The 14,604-nt window shown below is 38.8% G+C and overlaps 1 protein-coding gene across 17 annotated transcripts in view; it reads left to right on the forward strand.

Moving 5' to 3' along the window:
* The window catches only part of AOPEP (aminopeptidase O (putative)), a 348,074-nt gene that overhangs the window by 23,829 nt on the left and 309,641 nt on the right, over positions 1–14,604 (forward strand). For 16 of the 17 annotated variants that reach the window (XR_004424616.1, XR_004424615.1, XR_004424614.1 and 13 more), the window contains one exon: positions 3,771–3,984. The exons of the other annotated variant lie outside the window; for it this stretch is intronic. The gene's annotated coding sequence lies outside the window, so the exon portion shown is untranslated. Of the gene's footprint in view, positions 1–3,770; positions 3,985–14,604 lie in introns of those variants that run through there. 17 annotated transcript variants of the gene reach the window in all.

Below are 14,604 nucleotides of genomic sequence, written 5' to 3' on the forward strand. Positions count from 1 at the left end.
TAGTGTAGCCTGTGTTCAGTGTTTATAAGGTCTACAGTGGTACAGTATGGCCTAGGCCTTCACACTCACTCCCCACTCACTTGCTGACTCACCCAGAGCAACTTCTGGTCCTGCCAGCTCCATTCATGGTAGGCGCCCTACACAGGTGTACCATTTTTTTCATCTTTTATAACATATTTTAAGTATCCCCTTTCTATGTTTAGATACTTAAATACTTACCATGGTGTTACACGTGCCTACAGTATTCAGTACAGTAACATGCTGCACAGGTGTGTAGTCTAGGAGCAGTAGGCTGGACCACACGACCTGGGTGTGTGGTGGGCTGGGTTTGTATAAGTTCCTCTATGATGTTCATACCACAACAAAATCACCCAACAAAGCATTTCTTAGAACGTACTGTCATGAATTGTGCCTGACCGTATTCATAAAGACGGTAGTCACTAAAAGCTGCTCACCACACAGACTCGTTTAGAATATTGTTGATAATATTAGTTCAAGTAGGTGGTCTTAGTTTGTGGATCAGGGTTGTTCAGTCAGTGTGGAGAAGAGTGGGGTAAAAGGAAGAACTTGAAGGAACAGAATTTGAAAGCTGGTAATTGGATAGAGTTACAAAGGAGAGAGGAGTCAAGATGATGTACAACTTTTGGGCCCAGTGAAGGTGCTATTGCCGTAACAGAAATATGGAAGCTGGTGTATGACAGGGAGTGTTAGGAAACCAGTCAGATGCCGTGCAGGGCTCTGGAGATGCGTCTTGAACAGTCCCCCACCAGCCCGTGCCTGCCCACAAGCTGTCGTTGGTCTGCACGGAGATAAGTACAGAAACAGAAAGTAATCGTTTAGAAAGTTTCATAGGAATTATTTTCTTTTTTCCTACTCTGTGTTTGTTCTGATTACATTTATGTTAAATTTAGTAATAAAAAAAATTGGGTCTTGTATTTTATGTCTTATTTCTTTTTGTGTGTGTGATTTGTTTTTCTTGTACTTTACAAAGGCATTGACCTGTAACAGATGGTGGAAAATAATTAGCCCTTTACCACAGGTAATTCGAGAAGCATTGCTTTGGAGATAGGTGACAGGGACTTAAAAGATCAAAGTGACAAGGAATTGAGTCCTTTCCATAGAATGAGTTGAGTACGTGAGATGTGCGCAAAAGAAAGACTCCAACATGTGATGAGGACCCAGGACTGAGCCTTAAGCTACACCCGGTGTTCTGGGGGCAGAAATGTAAGAGGGATGCAGGCAATACAACGTCCCAGGAAGCATCAGAGGTGGTGGGAGGTTTGTGGTGTCAGATGCCCCCGAGAGTCAGGAAGAGAAGGACTGAGGTCAAGCTGGCTATGCAAGAAGTAAGCAATTGTGAGTGTTTAAAAGTAAAGTGGAGCAAAGTGCTGTGGTCAGATACCAGATTTCAACAGTGATAAGGAATATGTGATCATAAAATAGAAGAGGGTATAAACTGCCAGTTGGGAAAATTTGATAGCAAAACAAAGGCAAATGCTAGAATGGTAGCTATTGGACCAAACGAGGGAAAGCACATTTTGTGTTTGTGTGTGTGTGTGTGTGTGTATTTGTGTGTATGTGTCTGTATGTGTTTGTATGCGTGTGTTTGTCTGTGTGTGTGCATGTGTATCTGTATGTGCATGTGTGTGCATGCACGTGTGTGTATCTGTGCATGTATGTGTGTTTGTACACATGTGTGCACACGTGTGTGTCTGTGTGCATGTGTGTGCGTGTGTGTATCTGTGTGTGTGTGTGTTCCAATAGGAAAGCCTGAGCGACTTTAAAGGCACGTATCAGCTGAGAGGTGGGAAAGCAGACGTGGGAAGGGAGGAGGAGAGGACACTGTCCCATGACCAGGAGCAGGAGTGGAGAACAGAGGCCATGGGAGTGAACCTGGTGGTAAGAGTGGGGGCTGACTGAAGAGGATTGGTGCAGTAACCCAGGTAACTGCTGGTGGTAGCAAACTGAGGGCAGTTAGGACAGGGAAGGGATGGGAATTTGCAAATCTTAGTGGATTCAAACGGAGAAGTGTGAAGTGGGGCATGTGTGGGGTCCAGCACTGATGCGTGGAGCACCTAGTTAAGTGACAGGGTCTCAGAAGCCCTAGTGAGAGCTCTGATGAAATGGCTCGAAAGTGTGACCATGGGTCCGACCTTGGAAATTCAGCTTCTTACTCTAGTCGATGCTCAGTAAATTTGAGTACTGAATAACAAAATAATGGGGGAAGTCCTGGAGTGCGGTTGCTTAATCCCTAATCATGGTTAAATGAAGAGTAAAAATATGGTACAAAGTGGACTTAAGATAAAATTATTTAATTAAATTTATATGTAATACTATACACCAGGGGTGCCCAAAACATGTACACATTTTAAGAGATGGTATCTATGTATTATTTTTGAGGTTGAATTATAATAGCAATGTGTAGTATGATATTTGCTCAAACGTTTGCTCAAAAGATGGCGGTAATTAAATGAACGCTAACGCCATTCATTGTATTACAATTTTAATACAGTTTTTTTTCATTTTTTAACATGTGTATACATTTTTCTGGCACCCTCTGTATTTAGAAACAATCATTCATCGAAAGCATGAAAAGAATAGAAATACCATGTTGTAGGTGCTCTGAACATTGTAAAATTTTAAATGACTCAGAACTCCTACCCATCAGAATAATGTGTTACTAATTTCTCCTTTTCATTCAGCCTGACGTCTTCTTTTAAGTATTAGAATGGGGAAAGAGCTGGGCAGAGATGCAGTGTCTGTTGTTTGTGCCCAGCTCGCTCTTCTCTGACCTCATTGTTCTCCTGCACAGTCTTGAACCCACCCCTCACCTTTGCTGTTGTCTGTGGTGGGCCTTGTTTGATTTTCCAAGTGACATTGACACAAGGTACCCGGTCGTGGGTTACTCTGTAGGATTGCCATGCAAAAGAGGCCATGGGTATAGAGGTTAAGAACGCTCTGGAGTCCAGCTGCTTGAGTTCAGCTCTGAGTGATCTTGGGTACTTAGCCTGTCTGAGCATCATTTCCTCATTTGTAAAAAGGAATAGGAAGAATAAGAAGGATTGCAAGAGATTAAGGGAGTGTCAGAGACATAGTAAGCACTCAATGAAGATCAATTATTGCTTCTTCTAAATAGGTAGATTATTTCTCATAGGTGTTTTTACAGCTTTTTGCTAGTTTTAAGTTTTTTATAAATGCACTTTTTAAACTGACAAATCAAGTTATTTGCCCTTGGATAACGGAGAGCTGTGGGTATAGGAAAGCCTTGTGCCTTAAGCAAGTTGACAAAGGCCACGAAGGGGGGTAAAGGGATTACATGAGGGCAGTCACATCTGGTAGGAAAGGTCTGCCCCACAACAGGCTGTGTGTGATTCATTAGTTCTTCGTTGTGTTCCTTTGACAACGTGTCTTTAAGAGTTTTGATACAGAAAGGTTATTTTCTAGTTTGAAGATTTAGATGTTTCCTAAGAAATCTAATTGTTGATAGTTTCAGGAAACAAATCAGTGTTTATTAAGACACATCTCCTAAGGAATCCGATGTTGCAGCTCAGCAGGGAAATAACCTTTCCTGTGTTTCACTGGTCAGCCTGCACGGTATGACTTCTTGAAAAAGGAGCAGAAAACTGAAATATTTTCTCCATAACTGTGATGTGTTCCCCCAGGAACCCTTTTCCGATCACTCTGCTGTAATTTGGTGGAAGTGGCACTCTAGAAAACTGGAGCAAGCAAGTAACAATCAAAGGGATAAACTCTTTTCTCTTTGAAAATAGAGTGAAATCACTCCCAATATGATCTTTGCAACCCAATGCCTGCTGATAATGGGAGCATAAACACAGGAGGCACCAGAGAGGAGTGGCATCTGGATGCTAAGATGTGATCTGGAAGCAGATAGCCAGAATAAACGTGAGCGCCATCAGGGAAGCTGATTCCATCCTGTCACATCACGTGGAGGCCTCATTCAGTGTACGACTGTGTGACACTGATGTGAGTAAAATCAGTTTTTGTTTTCAGTGTTCACATTCAGACCTCTCTCTCCACCCCCTCCTTGACTGGGTATGATGTATAAATCAAGGCACAGCTGACAGTGATTTGCTTTCTTTATCCGGGGAAAGGTCTTTGACTCTGATTGTGACTTGGCTTCACTGCATTGATCTTCATCACAGGCACTTTTTATAATCCCCACAGCAACATGAACTCCAGTGGGTTTTTTTTTTTTTTTTTTGCATATACATATCACAATTGGGTCTTTCATTACATGATCACAAATTATATGCAGTCACTCGTATATGCTTCACGAAAGCAGTAAATTTAAAGAAAAGAGAGACTATTTAAAACTTGAGACCAGAGAGCACAGTTTATCTTATTTACAGTTTGGCTTAAAGATTGGTATTTAAGTTAATATCATACCACATGTGGTAATCCTGCAAAGTGCTACATATTTTTATTTATAGTTAAGGGAATAAAGCAAAATCCCCTTTTCATTATGTTATCTTGTATTATTTACTCAGTGATAAATGACATTGCCTTGCGGGTATGAGTTTTGCAATGAAAGACCCTATTGTAGCATATGTTTATATGGGGTGGGGGGTGTTAGAGTTATGGTTCCAGAGGGGTTTTAAACTCTAAATATCCTGGTACTTGTTCACTTAAAACATATAACTTAATGTTGTTTTAACACTGTATTTTTACTTGAAGTAAAAGAAAAATAAGAAGGCATGAACAAAGGGGAAAGGCTTCAAGTTAAAATGCTAGAAACCAAATGAAATGACTGAAGGCATATTGGCATATCTAAACTCAAAGATTAAAATTGTACCACAGATCATGGTGATCTTTTGATTGGCTGATTTTTGCTGTTTAAAAATGACTTCCATTCTGAAAGTTTATTAACTGTTGAAGGGCACCAGTGAACAATTTCTATCAAATTGGGGAGATACGAATATGAGGAGCTGAAAGAAAACTTCTGCGGGACCAAGGAGTTAAATAGCTGCCCAAACCTTTGACTAGAAAACAAGTTCCATGCTATGCATGTTTGTTCAGTATTCATGAGAATATCCACTGAAGAAGGAAAGAGCTAGATACTTTGGAAGGAGGGTTAATCTTTTAGGATATATTTGTTTTGAAATAGAAAAAAAAGAAACATGAACAAATTAGTAAGAGGAAATACTAATTTTGAATAAAGTAGAAATTAGCTCAGCCTCTATTCATTCAGAATTTTGAATAATTTAACCAGAAATGGGCTGCCATTTTGCTAAATATAAAAATAAAAACTTCCTAACAATAAAATAAGATTTTAGGACTAATATATTTGAGGCAAATGCGCTCCTCTAATTCGTTCAGGACTTAAAACGTATCATTCCACTGTTTTCTGGGCCTCTGTTATTTTTGACGACTAGTCAAGTATCATTCTGAGAGGAAGCTGTCATTTGTGTCATTGTCACCCTGTGTGTACTGTCATTTTGTTCTGGCTTTTCAAGATTTTTTCTTTTATTTTGGTTTTTCAGCAGTTTGACTAAGTTCGTAGATGTGGTTTCCTTTACATGTATCCTGCTTGGGTTTGTTCAGATTCTTGAATATTTAGATTTATATTTCTCACCAAATTTGGAAAATTTTTAACTATTTTAAAAATAAATGGTTTCTTTGGAATACTTTTAGATTTAACAAAAAAGTTGCAAAGATAGTATAGAATTCCCACATACTCAGCACCCAGATTCCTCTAATGTTAACATCTTACATATATAATCATGGTATATTTATTAAATGATAAAAGTAACGTTGGTACAGTACCATTAACTATAGATTGTCCATTAATATTGTTTTGTTTTGTTTCGTTTTTTTCTATTTTAGGATCCAATCTAGGATACCACTTTACATTTTATCCTCATAACCCCTGAGTCTCCTCCAATCTGTAACAGTTTTCCAGAATTCACTTGCTTTTCATGGTCTTGACATTTTTGAAAAGTATTGGTCAGGTAATTTTTAGAACACTCCTCAGTGTGGGTTTTTCTGATGTTTTCTCATGCTTAGACTGAGGTTATAGGTTTTGTGAAGACTACTGTAGAGGTAAGGTGCCCTTCTCATCGAGTCATATCAGGGAATAATGGTATCAGTATGATTTACTGCTGGTGACATTTACCTTAAAATGTGGTTAAGTTTGTGTCTGCCAGGTTTCTGTACTGTAAACTTAATATATTTCCTTTTTCATTCTCTAGTCTTTGGAAGCAAGGCACTAAATACAGCTCATACTCAAGGGGAGAGAAAGTTAGCTCTGCCTCTTGGAAGAGGTAGTAACTACCATGTTTCCCCGAAAATAAGACCTAACCGGAAAATAAGCCCTAGAATGGTTTTTCAGGATGACGTCCCCTGAACATAAGCCCTAAAGTGTGTTTTGGAGTAAAACTTAACATAAGAGCTGGTCTTATTTTCGGGAAAACACGGTATATTATTTGGAATTCTCCTGTAAGAAAGAGTTTATTTATTTATTCAATCATTTATTTATATCAGAATAGAGTCATAGATATTTATTTCGTTGTTTGGGGTCTAATCCATTACGACCATTATTTATTTTCTTACTTAGATTTTTCCAGCTTTGGTCATTGGAAGCTCTTTTAGGTTGGTTCCTGTGTCCTTTTGAGAGGCCCTGCTCTTTGTAACTTTTTTTTAACTTTCTTACTTTGGGGGCCCATCTGATGCTCCTGGCTCATCTTGTATTTTCCCTGCCTCAGGCCTGGAATCTGCCCTTTCTCCAAAGAGGCCAGGTTCTTTGTACTGGACAATGGTATGTAGGCACCACAGTTTGAGTGCTGGTTGTTCTCACTGTCCATTACTTTTTAAAGTATTTTTTTTCATGGCATTCTTTTCACCTGTCCTTCTTGGCCTTCAATTAGATATGTTAATCGTTTTTATTTTGTCCCCAAAGTACCTGAGACTCTGTTCATTCTTTTCAACATTTTCTCTCTCTGTTCTTCAGATTGTATAATGTCTATAAAAATATTTTCAAGTTCAGTTACTCTTTGTTTTATAATCTCTAATCTGCTATTGAACCCCATTCAGTGAGTTTTTATTTTAAGGTACATTATTCTTCAGTTCTAGAATTTCCTTTTTTTTTTTTAATAGTAATTTCTATTTCTCTGCTGAGTTTTCTTTTCAGTTAATTTATGTTCTAGCATGTGTGCCCTTAACTATATTACTACCAGCTGCTTTATAGTCCTTGTCTGCTAATTCTAATATTTGGGTCCACTGAAGTCAGTTTCCACCGATCACTTTTTCTTTGAGTATGGGTCATATTTTTTTGTTTTCTTTAATGTCTAATAATTTTGGATTTTATCTTGGACATTGTGATTGATACTTCATAGAAACTCTGGATTCCTTATGTTCCTCTGAAGGAATGTTTTGTATTAGCAGGCAGTTATCTTGGCTGAACTCAAACTCCCAATTTTGCCTTCCCTGCAGTGAGCAGCACCATAAATCTTGGTTACTTCAGTTCATTTAGCCATGAATGGACTGTTTGGTCTGTCCTGTGCCTGCATGGTTCAGGGTCAGTTAGAGAATTGGGCAGTTTATATGCAGAATATAGGACTCTTGCCTTTTCTGAAGTTTTCCTTCTTTACTTTCCAGGTACTGAGTCAATCCTGAACTCTGTTTTTTTTTCCTTTAGCCAGTAAGACTGCAGGTTTCTGTCTGAATTATAGCTGCTTGGCATAGCACCAACTAGGGCCTACCTTCAGATGAAAAATTATAAAACAGGAAATTCACTGCCATTCCCTTCTCCCAAGTGTCAGCTCTGTACGGTTTCTACCAGCGTTTTGCTCACTCTCTTGTGGCTTCAGATTTTCTGTTGTTGTCTAGAGTTTATAAGTTCTGTCGGTGGGAGGGTTGATCTTACATAAGCTTTTACATGATTACCAGAAGTGGTACTCTCCTCCATTTAAGGGGAAGGATGGCATTAATAAACAAACAAATGTAAAACTAAAACTGTCTTGTGCTATGAAGAAGTACACAGTGCTATGAGATCTAATAATAGGGGAATTTGACATAATCAGTGAGGTCAGGAAAGTTTTCCATGAGGATGTGGTAGGAAGAGGGAGAGAGTTAATAGAGGGTAGAAAAGGCATCCACATATTCATTGAATGAATGAATAAAATAATTCAACTTTCTGTACATCTTGATTTCTTTCTTGGCACATATTCTTATCCTTTAAATCTTGAATCATCTCTCTAGGTTTCTGTGATGATACAAGGGGATATATAATTATTACACAATTAAGCATGTTCTCCATGAAAACTTGTTGGGCCAAAGGAATTGTAGGTATGGACCATTTAAAGGGTGTAGTGGAGTCCATGGGATTCTGGTCAATACTGTGTTTCCCCGAAAATAAGACCTCACTGGAAAATAAGCCCTAGCATGATTTTTCAGGATGACATCCTCTGAATATAAGCTCTAATGCATCTTTTGGAGCAAAAATTAATATGAGACCCGGTCTTATTTTCAGGGAAACACGATATGGTAGAGTTTTAAGGAAATCCTCTTTCCCCCTTCAAGTATTTAGAAATGCTAGATAAAATATAACATTATAACAACACACACACACACACACACACACACACACACACACACACACACACTTATATATACATGGAAATTCAAAACCAAGAAAGAGTTACCCTAATTGAGGAAAATGGAGGAGGAATGTAAAGTTAGTATGATGAACTACAGCCTAACCTGAGAGGTTCTCACAGAGGAGTAGGGATAGGCCTTAATAGCTGGGGGTGTGGGATGGGGCCCTGATCTCTTCCAAGGAAGGGGTACCCAGCCAGGGACCTAGTACATGTAGAAAACTGAAACTGAGTTAAATGCATCACACCTGAAGCCATGAGGGGGTGATCCCTATATTAAACGGTGAAAGAAAATTCCATTATCCTGTCCCAATAGAGATAATAAAATTCGTTTTTCATTCAGGGCTATACGTGTAAAAAATTCCTGACTCCTCAGACCGAAGGAGCACACTGAATCTTGAACTGGTCAAATAAAAGTAAGTCCACATTTAGACATTGAGTGAAATTGAAGAACATCAAAGATAATGAAAAAATATAAAAACTACTAGAGAGAAAAAACAGGTACATGTCAAGAAATTCAGTTTAATAGCCAACTTCTTATCATCAAAAAGAGGTGTCAGAATATGGTAGAGTAATATATTCAAAGTGCTAAGTAAAAATAACTGTCAGGCTATAAGTTTACACTTAGTTAAGTGATCATTCGCTAGTGAGGATATAATAAAGACATTGTCAAACATACAAGTATTGAAAGAGTTCACTACTCACAGAATCCTCCTGAAAGAATTACTAAAGACATACTTAAGTAAAAAGGAAATTGTGGCAGATTGTATTTTCCAAAAATGGCCATAATAGTATCTACTTTATCACATGCTCTTCTCCAAAGTGACCTTCCCGTCAAGAAAAGGAGTTGAATTCCCTCTCCTTGGATCCGGAATGGCCGTGACTCTCTTTTGAAACCAAGAGAATGTGGTGGAAAGGATACTACATTGACTTTTAAACCTAAATCAGAAAAGGTCATCCAGCTTTCAACGGGTTCTTTGGGACACTTGCTTTGGTAGCTGCCAGCTGCCATATAAGATGCTTAGCTATTCTGAGACCGCTATGCTGAAGAAGCTTTGTGGAGCCATTCTGGTCATCAGACAAGACCAGCCTCCAGCTGATTACCACTGAGTGCCATGGTCAAATTCGTAAGATGCAGAAAAACGACCCAGCTAAGTGTTAACCCAAATTCCTGACCCACAGAACATAATCAAATGGTGGTTGTTTGAAGCCACAATGTTTTGGGTTAATTTGTCATGTAGCAATAGTAACTGGAACAAAATTGGACCCTGAAGGGAGGAGTGGAATGTATCGTATCGATCAGTTGTGAGTAAGGAAGCTGGTAAACAAAGTATTGACTTTTTTTTTTTTTGAACTTGGATGAGGCTTGTTAAAAACAATGTGATACTAATAAAATATTAGCAACAATAATGTGGAAGCTGGTACAGAGTGGGGAAGAGGAAGGCTGATGACAGCACTGTCAAGGGTCTTCCCGTTGTGTTACTCAGAGGCTACTAGAGATTGACTTTAAATAGACATGTTAAAGAAACAGACTGGATCACTTGTGAAACAATAGAGAGGAAAAAAAGAAAATTAAAAAAATTTAACCAAAAACAGAAAAGTCAAAGCTAAGTAACAAAGAAAACCATAGTAGATAGAAACACAAAATAAGTAGGCTGAGATCAGTGCTGTTACAACAGTAATCATGATATATGTAAGTATATTAATTTCAGTTACTAAAAATGAGAATTATATTTTAAAATGCAGCCAAATGTTGCTTTAAAAAGACACTCAAGGCAAAACAACCCAGAGCAGTTAAAAATAAAACCAAAGGGATAGAAAAGATATATCAGGAAAAAAACAAATCAAGAAAAAGCAGGTATGACAATATTCGTATTAGGCCAAATGGAATTTCTGGATGTTTTACCCAGAAGACACGTGCACATGTGTACCAGGAGGCATGCACAAGGATGTTCATTGCAGCATGGTTTGTAATAATGAAAATTTGAAAAGACCTAAAATATCCGTAGGAAAATTGTTAAAGATTTTGCTTACCTTGGTTCAGTGATTAATTCAAATGCAGACTGCAGCCAAGAAATCCAAAGAAGGCTGAATGGAAGGGCAGCAATGGAAGAATTAGGGAAGATCATCAAGAGCAAAGACGTGTCATTAGTGACCAAGGCTAAGATCATCCACACCCTCACACTCTATGGATGTGAAAACTGGACAGTGAAGAAGGCTGATAGCACAAAAATTGGTTCGTTTGAAATATGGTGTTGGAGGAGAGCCCTGGCATGCCAAAAAGACAATTCCAGAACAAATTAAGCCTCAAACATCGCTGGAGGTGAAAATGACAAAACTGAAGTTATTCTACTCAGGCACATCATGAGAAGATAGCATTCTTTGGAGAAGACAGTTATGCTGGGAAAAATAGAAAGCAGCAGGAAAAGGGGAAGACCAAACAAATATGAGATGAATTGACTCCATAAAAGAAGCCATAGGCGTGAGTCTACAGGAGCTGAGCAGGCCTGTTGACGACAGGACATTGTGGACACGGCTCATTCATGGGGTCACCAGGGGTCAGAGCCTTCTCAATGGCATGTTATGTATACAGGGAAATATATAGATAAATTGTCAAATATTCATATAGGGATACTAAGTGGCAGTTAAGAGGAACAGCTAGATCTATATGCATCTACATGGCTGTATTTCAAAAACCATTGAGTGAAAGAAATGTTACAGAATAATATGTCAGTGTGACATTTCTAGACACAAAATAATACATTTGCATTTCTAAGATTCCTTCTAATTCCAAAATTACTTTCTCGAATTTCACAGCAATAAGCAATGTTCCTATGATTGTATGCATTTGAGTGTCTGAGGAACTGTGCCCAGAAACAGGAAGCTCCAGCAGTAAACTGGCTGTCATTAAGAGCAATCGCTGTATCCTAAAAAATGAACAGTCTTGGAAGAGTAGAAAGCTGTCTTCCTCTGAACAAGGAATCTGTAGAACTAACTATTTTGTAACGCCTCACAGTGAGCTCAGTACTATACAATAAGCGTATATGCAGAAATTTCCCCTTTCTCCTGAGTTGCTTCAAGAAAAGAGATGTGGCTTAAGGAAGTACAGGTATATCCCGAGAAGGAAAAAGGAGAGCTGTCTGGAAGAAGATATTTGTTAAGTAATAACTTTATACTAGAACCTAGGCAAGCTGGAATCTCTATTGTGTAAAGTACTCGACATTGGAATAACAAATGCACTCAGATGTCAATTTCACAGACATTTATTGAGAACTTACTACGCAAGGGCACTCTACTTAACGGGATCGTGAACACAAAGGTGAATCAGGAGTCCCCAGTTGTTTATAGACTAGTGGAAGCTGGAGGTGACTGTAAAGCGAGGCAGGATAAGGTAAAGACCCTGAGAGTGAGACACCGCTTTGGAGCTGAAAAGGAGAATGATTTGCTTCGGAGATATCCAGAATGGCGCTGCAGACGCTGTTCACACATTTGTGAATGTGTGCATTTCTGTTGGGGTGATTGAAAGTGGCAGGGCAGTTTTTTTAGTTGTGTCATAGCTCCGTTTAGTATTTGATCCTCTTCTTACCCACTCCTCCCCCTTTCTTAACAAAAATAGTAAACCTTTTGAAGCCTTTAATAGTGTTGCTGAGACAATCATTTAAGCATTTAAAATACACACCACATTTTAGAGGCGGCAGTGGTTAGCCACTGGAAACTAACTATTGGGTTTGATAAAGAGGGGAATTTTATGTTAGGGCTTATGACAGAGAATGGAAAAATACTTTAGTGAGATGGGTTGGCATTTTAAATTGGAGCACAATAATAGTAGAAAGTGCTGAAGTCAACGGATTGCTTAGAAATATGGTTACTATTTGCTGAGAGAGGCTTTTCAAGGTGGCCACCTACCTGTGTTTGAACTGCAGTCAGTTCGGTTCTTCCCTAAACCTGGAACTGTGACCCTGACTGATGTCAGTGAGAGTTAGGGACTCTCAGCAAGGGGAGATTTAGGTCATCCATGGATCCAGGGCAAGCACGAAGTAGGTGTCATAGGCAACAGGCTGCAATAGATGGACACATTACACAGAACTTAGGGTGAAAAGCGTGCACAGGCGATGGTGACTTTCTCAATCTTCTGGGCCTGGCCTAAAAATTCTCCTTTTTTCCTCAAAGCCATTATAACACAAATTGATTCTAGTTCACACAACTTAAAGATTTTAAAAAGCAGTAGAATGGGGATATGGAAGAGTCTGAAAAGGTAACATTTGAGTTGTGACTTGGACAGTGTGAAGGAAATGGCCATGAGAGCTGGAAAATGAGAATTCCAAGGAAAAACATCAGAAATGGGTGACCTTGGGCGAACTGCTTGGCCTCTCTGAGCCTCATTGTCTTCATTTGTAAAACTGAGAGTTGGACTAAGTGAGCTCTAAGGAGTTTTTCAACTCCAAAGTTCAGTGAAATAAAGACTAGTTAAAATGGGCAGCAGGGCCAAATACAATTTTTGCTCGTTTTTATTTTTTCCAGTTTTATTGAGATATAATTGACATATAACATTGTATTAGTGTCAGGTATTTAGCATAATGCTTATATAGATATATATATATATAGATATATATATATATACATATATATATATATCTATATATATATATATATATATATATTGCAATGTTTGTTTTTAAAGATGGCAGCCCTGGGGTGGTCGAAACACTGGGAAAAGGATGGAGACATGGAAAGGGACAAAATGTTGGCTAGAGAAAAATGTCAAATGAAACAAGATTCCAAATTAGTGGGAGGGGATGGTGTTGGGGTAAGACTTCTTTCTCATTTTTGATGTTTCCTTTCTTGTTTAATTCTTAATTATTCTAACATCTGGTCACTTTTATTTATGCTGATAAACTTGGGAAGAATAAACTGGGCATGCTGTGCTCTGCTCAGCTCCACTCCTCCCTGTTGCTTTTGGGCAGCAGTTCCAACCACAGAGAGCTGCTCTCCTGGCTTCTCCAAGCCCTAAGTCTTATCTGGGGAGGGCACCTCCTCTTCTGGGAGCTTTGACATGAGCCAGCATTGCATGGGACCCTATGGTAAATGTGTTGAATTTGGGGATTCAGTTTCCAGGTAATTTTGGCTCCCATACTAAACCAGATTCTCCAGCTTAGCCTTCATCAGTAGTGTGACATTTTGGTCTCCCTCTGCCATATCCTCATCTTATTTTTCAGTATGTTTACGCTTTAGATGGGCAAGAAGAGTGCTGTTTATTTGGCCCTCTCAGACTCCAGAACCTGGGATTCAAGGGGAAGGGAACTAGCTTTGGTGAGAAGGGATATTGTTTCCTCTGAATCAGGAGAAAGCAATAGTTGTGAAGAACTAGAGATCCTTGAGGAATCATGGCGCTTCAGAGATTCAAAATCATCTCAGGAAAGCAGGAGGCCAAATAATTAGCTGCGAATAGTTCAGCAGTCATGGAATTGGAAAGTTAAAAGGAGAACAGATTTAGAATTGCATTTTTGGGGAGTGTATTCAAGAATCCACTGAAAAGAACCAAAGGAATGCCAGTTAGCATGACAGACAAGGTGACGGTAATAGGCTTGGATGGGCAGAGCTCTAAGGCAGTCTCGTTCTCTGCCACCAGGGACAGAGTGGTGAAAACCGCTCTATAGGATATATTTTATTCTTAAGTTATATTAATTTTCACAAGTGAATGAAGGAGTCTATTAGGGTTGGACAATGAATGGTTATATCAATACTGTTACAAATGCTAAACTATACTTCTTCGAATATGATAGTTTAGACAGCCACTAAGTTAACCCTCATCTCAGTTGATTCAGATTTTCCTCACTCACGCGTGTGTCTGTGTGTGTGTGTGTGTGTGTGTGTGTGTGTGTGTATGTGTATTCAGGGCTCTTTTTATTATTATTATTAAACAGTTGTTTTTTTTTTAAAGAGCCCAGTCAACAAAATACTACATGGTAGCAGCCCCAAACACCAGCAGGAT

Source organism: Rhinolophus ferrumequinum, chromosome 12, assembly GCF_004115265.2.
Source record: "Rhinolophus ferrumequinum isolate MPI-CBG mRhiFer1 chromosome 12, mRhiFer1_v1.p, whole genome shotgun sequence".
Taxonomy (NCBI): Eukaryota; Metazoa; Chordata; class Mammalia; order Chiroptera; family Rhinolophidae; genus Rhinolophus; species Rhinolophus ferrumequinum.